Source organism: Chaetodon trifascialis, chromosome 19, assembly GCF_039877785.1.
Source record: "Chaetodon trifascialis isolate fChaTrf1 chromosome 19, fChaTrf1.hap1, whole genome shotgun sequence".
NCBI classification, from domain to species: Eukaryota; Metazoa; Chordata; class Actinopteri; order Chaetodontiformes; family Chaetodontidae; genus Chaetodon; species Chaetodon trifascialis.
In genome coordinates this window covers 6,787,413-6,798,905 of record NC_092074.1, presented here as the reverse complement: position 1 = coordinate 6,798,905, position 11,493 = coordinate 6,787,413, and the positions used below count along the sequence as shown (strand labels likewise).

Below are 11,493 nucleotides of genomic sequence, written 5' to 3'. Positions count from 1 at the left end.
TGTGTGTGTAGACCGCGGCTTGGTTAGTTGATCTAATTTGGTTGTTGACATTGTTGATGGAGAGGGAGAAAAGTGGCGAGAGAGACCCATCGATCAGAAAAGTTATTCTTTGTGAACTGAGGAAAAAAAGGAAAATAAACAATTCCTCATTTGACAGAGACCCCTTAGAACCTTCCCGAGCGCCTCACACAGTCCCTGCACTGCAATTTGGTGACCATTTGTCTAAGGAAGATAGATACACTTAGGCCTGAAATCCAATTTTGAAAAATGTGTTCAGCCAAGCTCAGCATGATGCAAGTTCACCGAGAGACTGAGGATGTGCAAAACTAAAAATTTGAATTATGACTAATCAAGCTTCCACACTGCCTGTAAATTAAATGGACTACACTACAAATGCATTTATTACAAATTAAATCACTGCAGGTATCAAAGGCTACAGTGTCCCTATGGAAGCAGGACATGAAGTTAGTTAATTAGTTAAACAGAACATTTAATTCAATCACTTTAACACTGCAACAGGTGGAGATGAGAATTCACACTTCCACAACCCAAAGAATGGCAGAGAGACAGGCTGACTGAAGGAGTGAGGGATGAGAGAGACATGTGACTGATGACCACAGCACAGTAACATCCCCTGAGCTTCCCTTCCATTTGAAGCTTGGACTGGTAGGCCAGTGTAGTACGGTGATCTGTGAGTGAGGGGGTAGTGCTCTCTGTGCTAGTTAGGACACAGATTATGCAGTCTGAGCACACAAAAGTGTTCAGATAAAAATCTCTCAAACGGGCGCTTTTCAGAAGAAACAGCCTTGAATTAATGTGACCCGCTGGTCGATCTAAGAGCATTCAGCTGCTTCTGTTTTTCTTTTTCTTTTTGTGATTCATAACTGACCCTGTGATCCTTCAACTTCAGTTTCAATGTGAAAATCAACTAAATATGTATTCTGAGATCTTGAAAAGTGACGACAATCATCTGTCAGCAGTGGATCAGCCCACTGTGATTTAAAGTCCCCAGCTTGTTGAACAGCTATTTTTCCTCCATAAGACAAACATACAGCAGTCCTACTTGTTCACCCATACGCCTCTTTGATATATGAAACTGATGCAACCACATTGAACCAAAACACTGACGTGGCCAAACATAGGTGTTTCTCATTTGAGTTTTATTTTGTTCTTGTCATTAGCATTGCACATCCATGAAGTACGGCAGACAGATTAAAAAAAATGCAACAGAGGCTGAGATTCTGCTTTTAGTCCTTAGTATCCAAAAACACTGGAGCCTACATTTCCCACAATGCAATCGTTTATTAGAACATCCTTGCCTAAGAAACACCAACATCTTTTGCACTGCACAATTTGTCGTTTCCATGCCCAAGCTGAGATAACCCCGATGATGTCACTATTACATCATTAAGGTTATTCTTTTTGGACTTGACAAAGCTGCTCCAGAGCTACATTTCACAATAAGAGTCACCCTCGATGTGACTAGTTAACCCAATCTATATGCATAAAATTGGTGGAGTGCCATTTGAAAGTCCAACTGAAATCACATCTAATCATCCCTTTTTAAAGTCAAAAATAACATCAAGGTGTTTTTTAAATGTATTATTCAATGGAAGAAAAAGGGCCTTTGGGGAAATATCACAAATGGTCTTTCTTCAGCTGGCTGGAGGGGTGTGTTCCTGTCTGTGTTTGATTGACAGCAGCTGACAGGCTGCCAGAAAGCCTGTGTTACACTGTAGGGACCAAGAGACAAAGTGGTCAGAGGAAGACAGCGTGTTGTCGGTGGTATTGAAGAGCAAGCTAAAGCATCAAACTGGACCGGAGCAGCATGTAAACATAGGTTTGTTTACATGCTGTTTAATGTGCTGATGGTGAATGTTAGTTTGGTGCTGGGTCAGCAAACTAAGGTGCAGGAGAGACGTGCATTCATGTTTGTAGCTTAGATAATAAACAGACTTTTGCAGGAAAGTTAATGTGGGTTGTTCTGCAGAGTCTGTGTAGAAGCTGCTGTCCGGCTCAGAGGGACCATCTGCTCTGCCTACGATAGAATGCTGTTACTGATAAGCGATTTGAATGCGATTCAGATTCAGTAAATGCTACTGAACCCCACCCTTCAGCTGCCCTAAAGGCAAAAGACTATGCACACGCACTGCATGTTAGAAGATAACATCTGCAGCAGTCATTATTGACATGTGGGCATGGGTTAAACAACACTGTGTGAATATGACAACTGAACAAAACATGTTAGCTATCAGAAACATCCCCGCTTACATGCAAAAGTCTGTCAGTGCTGCAGTGAAGCCGAGGAAGCAGTGCACTCCGACAGCAAGTTGTGAACACTTTTCTGTTACAATGCACAGGCTGTCAGACACGATGGGCTGAGCCTGAAGATGGTAGCTGCAGCAGGAGACAGATGTGTCCCCGGAGAGATGCGAGCACAAGACGCGTGAGAGCCTCGGCATTATGTCACTATAGATGTGTGTGCAGGAGAGTGTGTGTGGCACTTCTAGAAAGTAAATACATCACATGCATATTTATACAGCATGTATGCTCAGTATGTAAGTGAATACATGTGTTCTTGCTTACAGTACCTCCCACCAGTCATAAATGCAAGTGTGGGCACCATGTGCTTATGACTGCGTGCCTGTTACATTTGCAGAATGTTGTATCCCATGAGTCATTAAGAATAAAGCCTAAGTGCTGCATTTCAAGGCATTAAAAGCATATGATGAGCAGACTGTTAGCATATCTGATGCTGCACCACACGCAACATAGAAAACCTCTGAGGAATGAATACGTTTTGGATGAAAGATACAAACTTCTGATGTGGCGCTAAATGTTCATTCACTTCTAATGTAATAACAATGTGCTTACACTCTGCATCATAATGCAAGTGTTACTCATAATCTGTCGTCTTTCATTCATGCAACAAGCAGCACAGCTGACTCTGCATCTGTATTGTGTCAGCGTGTTGCCGGTAGCCCAGCTTTACATCACAACGCATTATTACAATGTCAGTAAATAGTTTAGGTAATAAGATGTAATAACGTTTACGCTTTGAGAAATAATCTTAAGCGTTTGATTCACGGTGTCCAAAAAGGCAACACTTAAATACATCACACATCCCCCGCAGCCCGCTTTATATAAAACCCGCAACTGCACTCCCTTTAAAGTGACGCAAGTGGCAACATGGTGTGTTGGAGCAATTTCAAAACATCATCTTCCTCCACATTTTTTAAATATACTTTTCAAAGACCTTCGCCTCATGCCTGTTTTCACAGATCTGATGGTCAGTTTGGCCATAGGGAAATACACATTCTTGCGCGGTTTTGCCAATGCCAGGAATTCATGATCACATTTGTCTTCCATACTTTTCGCTCTCACATCAACGTCTCCACTCACTGTCATTTTTCAGAATCAGAATTAGAACCGGCCCCATTGGCCAAGTGTGTGCACACATAGAAGGAACCGGATTCCAGGTTTTCATCGCTCTCCATGTACTTACACAGGATTTTTCAGAGCGGTGTAAGAGCCTTGCCATCCTTTCATTTTGTTAATGTTCACCCTCAACCTTGTGCTGCAATAAATTAGGACTAGAATGAAAACTATTTTTAAATGTTAGATAACTGAGAGAAATCTCTCCACTCAGCAACCGTTCAGTAGTCTACAAATGTGATAATGATGAGATTCCTTCTACATTCTCCAGCTCAGTCCTACAGACAAACGGGGGAAAAGTGCATCATCAGAAGAAGATGACCAAAGGAAAGAGGCATAAGTTACAGTAAAAAGGGGTAATTGCAAGGAGAGTGGTGTGGGTGTAATCAGGGTGTGATATGAGACAGATGCAGAGGCATGACACGCTTGTTAGCACAAAACACTGAACACACCCCACTTCCCTGTTAGCGCTTCATTTTATGCATGGTAATGTATTTCACCCGTTACTCACATCCACAGGAAAAAAAAAAACAGACAGGATGGTGCATAATCAGCAAATGTCAGCTTTATTTTAGAAGGGAAACCGAGAGGGATCGAGTGTGGGACAACACACTCTGGGTCAGTCTGCAGTGCAATGCAGAGCAGAGCGCCATGCTGACTCCGAACCTGAGTCATAGCCCTTTGTCTCGTAGCCCACCGGGGCATCGTCAAAGCCAAAAAGAAGAAAAAAAGCACAGCTGTACTTACACATCAACAGACAAGTGTGGGCGGACACACAGATCTATTGTCAAATGAGTAATTTTACAGTCCTTTAACAAGCAGCAGACCTGCCCCTGAGCCAGGCAGGAGGCTATTACATAACTCTGTCCCTTTACCATCATTTGCCAACAGGGGATGACCTTGAGAGTCAGGCAGAGCCCCAGCCAGGAGAGGTAACATTAGATACAAGCCATGCACTTTAAGGGTTTGATTATTATTATTGAAATGTGTGTGTGTGTGCATGTTTGTGTGTGCAGGAGAGGCAGGGGTACAATAAGCAATAAGCACAGTTAGATGAGATGTGGTCATGTCTGCACTGATTTGCAAAAGTAGCCTCATGGTGAGTGAGGATAATGTGGGTTAAGGAGACCCACCACACCCCCGCTTTCCTCCTGCACGCGCACACACTCACACACCCTTACAACATCAGCACCAGAGCCAAATTACACCAGGACATCACACCACATCGTGCCATGTCGTGCCAGGCGAAGACATCCCACGTCCTAATTGCAATCGACTAAATTCACACAGTTTGCATTGATCAGGGAGATGGCGCGAACCAGCCGCGGCCGATGCTGATTTGTCTGTTTTTGCACTTTTGTTGTTGAATCGAAAGCCTCGTGCGTGCATGTGTATGTGTGTGGGCAGTCTGAGTAACCCAAGCAAGGCACAACCACGTCTTTCTGATGCTGACAAGTCGCGGGTTTGCGTGCAAAACGTGCCAATAGCATCAGGCATTGATGAAGCAACTGTGCAACACTGACAAATGATGTGTCTCATTATTGTAGTTTGCGCCTCATTAACATGGACGCCAATAAATCCATAATTAGTCTTGTGAAAGCAAAAGGGTGACGCACCACCAGGTTGCATCATGCAGGTCAGTATGTAAAATAAATCATCTCCATGCACACTACGAAACCTTCAACAAATGGCACAGAGCATCCATCCTACCTTACAGTGCGGAGTCAACGGGAGAAGTCCGGTCTGATGTCTGGGGTGGTCAAAAAAAAAAACCCTGCGAGGACGGAAAAGAGGCGAATGAAACGTCTGAAGCTGCTCTTCTGTCGAGCCGCGAGCTAGATTTCTGCCGTGCGTTTCAGTTTATTCTCGGCTGCTTTTATTGAGTTTTTTTGCGGGAGAAAAGTCAGCATCAACCGAAAGTGAGCGGTGCGGGTCCGCGGGATGATGCTACTGAACACACACTGCTGCTGATGAGCTGAGAGGAGGAGACAGATACTGAGAGAGAGAGAGAGAGAGAGAGAGAGAGAGAGAGAGCGCAAGGGAGGGTGTGTGAAAGAGAGAGAGAGAGGGAGAAAGAGAGACAGAGGAGGAGGAGGACAGAGAGAGGGGGAGAGTGTGTGAGAGAGAGAAAGGGGGAGAGTGTGGAGGGGGAGACACAGAGAGAGATACTGACAGAGAGGGAGAGAGAGTGCAAGAGAGTGAGAGAGAGACTGGGGAGAAAAAAAGAGAGGGAAAGAGACAGATACTGAGGGAGAGAAGGAGAGAGAGCGGTAAGTATCTGCCTCTCTTGCTCGTGCTGTGTAGCTGGTTATTACAGGATGATGCTGTGAAGAATAAAGTAAAGGCAGCAAACGAGTTTTCATAGTTTACATTAATTTAAAGTCCAGCTATTCCCCAGCTCGCCTTGCTGTGACTTCAAGCGCTAGAAACATGACGATATCAGTATTTATAATCTGGTAAAAATGACAAGAAAAGCCACACAATGTATATTAGCCAGCTAGCTAAACCAGTAGTAAAGTTAATCCAGCCTTACCCCGCACGCGCAAAAAATTCGCGCCACACAGGATACAACCGGAAAAAGGACAGTAATTTACGCAACCTCTTATGCCAGGTATGCCAGGTTTCATGTTGAACTAATTTAGAAGGTGAGTAATTTGGCAGTAACTAATAGGTGAATAAAGAGGTGAAGTTATTATCATCTTAAAATGTTAGCTAATGTCCGTGTCAATAGCCAAAAGTAGGATATTGTAAATACAGCTCAATAAGCTAGCTAGCTGACTTTGCTAACAGTAGCCATTGTTAGCTTCATAATGACACAAAGGGGTTGTGTTTAGTTATGAAAACTAGTTCAACACAGTCAATTCCAGTGTTTCTGAAAAGGGAGCTAGCTAGTTTTTGTTAAGCCATGTGTACCCCTGGTTCACTGGCCAAAACTCATGCACAAAACAATGCTAACAGCAGCCATTAGCTTCTATGCGTTTTTTTTTCTTTTTTTCTGGCAAACCTTTGTTCAAAGAGGCATAAGATGGTCACAGTGACAGGGATGACACAAATCAGTCCACATACAGCATCAACATTTAAAATAAGATCTTTTTAGGTGACTAAGAGATTGCCATAGATGAATTGTGTGATACATAAAATACAGAGGGATAACGTGTGTTTGTTGATACATCAGTGTTTCATCTGGTGATTTGAATCCTGTCTTCTTCAAAGCAGATATGACAGCTGCATTGTCATGATATTATTCAGGGTATTATATTTGTAATGTTATATTGTAGAGTGCTTGATATTTCAAATATAGTTCTGCGAATCCCCATACTATAAGCACAAAGTACAGGATTTTATCATATGTAAACATGTCTGTGTCTGAGTGCTGTGCCAGACAGGTGACAGTCAAACACAGTTTGGTGCCTACAGATGATATTTAGTGTCATGGTTTGACAAGCACTGTTGTAAATGGTAGAATAAATGACGACTGAATTCCATTTAGCTGCTTTGGTTTCAGGTTTTGTGTATGCTGGCTCACTGTAACACTATCATGGCTTGCTGGGGCACTTGAATAAAACAGAGCCATTGTTAATGTTATTAGTAACACCTGTTCTTTTGCTGCTATGACAAGGCAGTATGTCTAATGTGAATTTGGCCTTTTGTGTTCATTGTAACAAAGCTAGCATTGTCAGAAATTGATGCACACCACTTCCTCATTGAGGCGTTAAAGTAGGGAAGCAACAGTGTAGCTACAGTGCTGTAGTGCCATCTCTGTATTCTGTGCAGTGAATCAGCATTATACTGTGTAACAATTCAATCCACTCACTGTTGCTGTCTCATCTCTTTTCTTCAAAGGTTTGCTGTTGGATTACTTCCATGTTTTTTAACTGCAGGTTTGGTGTAAGGTGAGTTACTGTAGCTATTCAACAGAGCACACGGACTATTATGGTAATACAGATGGAAATGTGGACTATAGTACAGGCTGAGATTTACAAAACTGTCATTTCCCAAACTGTTTTGAATCACTAGAGTGAGTCTGTGTTCCAGTCTGAAAAGTCTTTCTTTAATGTGGAAAAGTTTTTGCTAGAAATGTTATCTACCAAAAATAAACTATGCATTAGAAACATTCTTGACATGATTGTATTTTTTGATAGAGTGACACTTATTGATCTGAGCAGTGTGGCTTTCTGATGCAGTGTTCACATGCAAGCTGTTTCTATTTTAGGTGTAGTAGACAGCCGAAAATGGATAAAATCTCACACGAAGATATCAACCCACAAACTGAGAGAGAACTTAGTTCACCACTCTCTCCGAAACGACCAAAGACGGATTGTACAACGACAGTCAACCACAGTGAGAAAAGCAGATTTTACTCTCCAAAGCTTTTGGCGTTTCAGAAAACCACCAGCTCTCCATCATCAACAAGTACGTTGCAGAAGAATGTGGTCCTAGCGTGCACTGCAGAATGTGGGGATACTAAAGATGAAAAGCCTCATGAGCAACATCACACTGAATTAATTCTCAACCCTATTACTAAATTATCTTCTTCAGACACTGATGATGCTCACAAAGGATCGTCTAAAGTCTGTTTTTTCACTGCAGAGAGACGCCTCCAACTTCTCGTGAAAAATGAGCAGTTTGCAGTTACTGAGAGTGACAAGCTCAGCTCATACCCGGTAGATGATGCAGGTGGGGTATTAGCAGAGTCTCACTCTTCAGAAGATGCCAGAGCTGTGGTTGACATGTCCAGTCATCCTGATTGCAGACATCTGGGGGAAGCGCTTGAAGATGAGCCCCCTGGTGGTTACAGTCTTCCCGATGGAAATGATGAAGATGGGAGGCAGGTGCTAAATAGTGTCAGTCACATCCATACATTCACGCATAGTTCAAGTAATGGAGAAGTAAGATGTGAGTCTGATTACACTCATGAGAACATGCTGCATGATACAGGTTTCTTTGATACATGGAGTAAAGCTACTGAAGTTGAAGAGAGTAGTCAAAGGAGAGACGAGCATGGATTTAACGAGAACACAATTTTCAGCAAGGAAAACGAAGAGGGTTACAGTCCCATATCATTCTACTCAAACCCAGAGGAGGACCCCTCTGTGAACTTGGCAGAAGGTGGAAAAAATGTTGAAAAAATATTAGAATTGCAGATTTGCGAAAATGAAAATGTTGCTGCCTGTGATGGGGAAACAAAAGGCCAAGTTGATGAGAATGGCCGAAGCAAAGACTCCATCCCTTCTGCGGCTGAATGTGCTGAGGGATCAGTTGTTTCTTATGATGTGGTATTAGATAGAAACATTGCAATTGAGATTGTGAGTCTTGAAGCTGATGACTTCTGTGGGTCCAAAGGAGAGCATGCTGCTGGAAAGATGATAGCCAAAGCTCAAAGTGAAACGGTTGATCACACAACAGAGACTCCAATGCTGGCAAGAATCAGTCAAGAGTCTGCTGAAGGAGATAATGATACAGACCCTTTCAGTGTAATTGACCCTGCAATCTGGAGCGAAACTGACAGGGAGGCTGAAGAGAAACGCTGTAACTCAGGGAGCTCTGCAGGTGCAGAATTATCTCCATCAGTAAAAGTCTGCGAGATGGAAATGTCTCTTCCACTCTGTTCTGATGTCGGGCCATCACAGGAGGTTTCAGCTAACGACCAGACTTGGCTGGTTAATTACCAAAGCAGAACACAGCAGTGCAAAGATGAAAAAGAGGACTTATGTCAGTCATGCACAGACCCACAGGCTTGTTCCATCACCACAAATGAAACACACAAGACTAGCAATGAAGGCAGCTGTCACAGGAAATCCAGTCCCAGCAGCAGTCCAAAGCTTCCTCCAGCTGGGGATAGGAGAGAAGAAAGCCATGATACTGTGAGACATTGGTTAAAAGAGCAGGATCAGTCCAGCTGTTTTCCTGCCAGCCTTGACCTCCTGGAGACACCAGAGGTTGAATATTTACAGACTGAAACTGCCAGACAAGAAATAACAAATTTTGAAGAAGAAATACGAGCTGATGAACATGGGAAATCCAAACACTCAGTGGACTTAGCGGAAAGACTTCTACAACAAAATGAAAAACGCAAAGAAGACACAACTAAAATATCAGTTGGCTGGTCAGAGGGTGAAATGCATACAGGTGGCAACAAATTAACACACACTGAAGAGGAATTGGGAAATAACCTTGGATGCTTGTTTGATCACCTATACAGTGCTGTAATTCCAATAATGGAAGGGACAAACAAAAGAGAAGAAGAGGCAAGTCTTGGAGACGAAACTGATGTACAGGCTTACTTAGAGATATTAGTGACATCAGAGGATGGTCATCAGCATCAACAGAAAGGAGACATGACTGAGGCGTCACCTGATGACTGTATCAGTGAGTGGACCGAGGGCAACGTGAGTAAAAGTGGCAACAAATTAAGCCTCATTAGTCAACATGAACAAGGAAATGAACTCAGTTGTTTCTCTGATTACCAACACAAAGCTGAGACATTCATGGTTGGAAATAAAGATGAGCTTTTGGCTTTTACTTTTCCTGCAACAAGTGATACAGTTGTGCCAGGTCCCCATGAATTAACCCATACACAGAGTGGTGACAACAACCCCACTGCCTTAATCTCTAGTGACAGATTTTCCCCAGTGCCATCTGCCTTAACTGTCTGGGACCATGTGCTGGGGGGGTTTGACACTTTCGAAAAGATCCAGCTCTCACTAGACGATGATGATGACGACGATGTTGGCCTTAGCAACAGCCCTCTCCTTACCAGCCTGCTCGGGCAGCTGTTGGAAACATCTCATGGACAACTTTTCCACTCCATACCAGAGGCAGAGAGCAATAGGCATGAGGAGGTACCAGAAGAAGAGGAGGAGGAAGGTAAGGGTGAGGAGGAAGTGGAAAGATTCAAATGCCACTCCGAGAACATGGCAAATGGATTTTTAAGTAGTGATTATAGTTGTAATGAACTCCCAAACCTTCTCCCAGCAGCAGATGTCAGACGGCTGGAGCAACAGCTGAACAATGAATCAAGCTGTAATTCCTCTGAGTGCGTCCAGGATGACTTGAACCCACTGTCAATGTCCTCCCCTGTATCCTCTGAGAGCAATAGTCCGGCCTGGGTTGTGAAGGACAGCACTAAGTTTGAGATGAAAAGACAATTTGACATGGTCTTGAAAGAGCTGAACTTGTATTTCAATATCAGTATGAGTTATTTTGTGAGCGACAGTGGAGCATCGTCACCTGAGAAGTGTAGCGATGGAACTGAAGCCTTGAAGGACGGCACTTCAAACTGCAAGCAACTCAGCAGCCCAGAACAAGGATGCAGTAGCGATACACCATCAGGTAACTTCAAATAATACGACTCTGCTTTTACTGTGCATTATATATCCCTTATTACTGTACATTCAGTGACTTGATGTTATTGGTAAAAGAGTGGTTCCAGTTATAATGACGGCAGCCATGATATTCATATACAGCAGTAAGCACCATTAGAAATGTTCCTATGACCATTCTGATTCATTGGCTATTCATTTTTATTTCAAAATGTCAGTGTTATATTTATTATGTATTTTGCATGTTATTATTAGGCAGAGTATTTACACTACAAAAAACATTATGAGGATCATATAAAAGGTCTTACAGCCCTGAAGACATTCTTCTGTTGGTGCTACTGATAGTTGCATTCCCACCAAAACAGTAATCACACTTCAGAACATGCTCTGGGATATTGCTGCTGTGTTCAGAACTAGATGCCTTTCTTGATGATAGATATGCATATCTGTATGTGTTTTTCTATCTATCTTTGTGTGCATGTTGAAATTCACAGTGCAGTACATAATGAAACTGAGTTACAACTCTGATTCCAAAAAAGTTGAATGTTACCTGTGGAATGTTCCAAACAGGTGTTTTCGGAGCATTCCACAACTTCACTTGAGCAAAGGCTTGTTGTTCTGTGAGCAAATTTTAAAACAGCAGTTCGTCATATTGGGAAATACACTTTCTTTTCGCCTGTGGTTGCTTTGCAGCCTCACGGTCACAACAAGACTCCAGGAAGTGACATTTTCCAGC

The 11,493-nt window shown here is 42.8% G+C and overlaps 1 protein-coding gene across 1 annotated transcript in view; it reads right to left on the bottom strand.

Annotated features, from left to right (window-relative positions):
- vsnl1a (visinin-like 1a) overlaps positions 1–5,432 on the bottom strand; it is a 30,115-nt gene extending 24,683 nt beyond the window's left edge. Inside the window, exon 1 of the mRNA XM_070986818.1 lies at positions 5,146–5,432. The gene's annotated coding sequence lies outside the window, so the exon portion shown is untranslated. The remainder of the gene's footprint in view (positions 1–5,145) is intronic.
- Between the last annotated feature and the right edge of the window lie 6,061 nt (positions 5,433–11,493).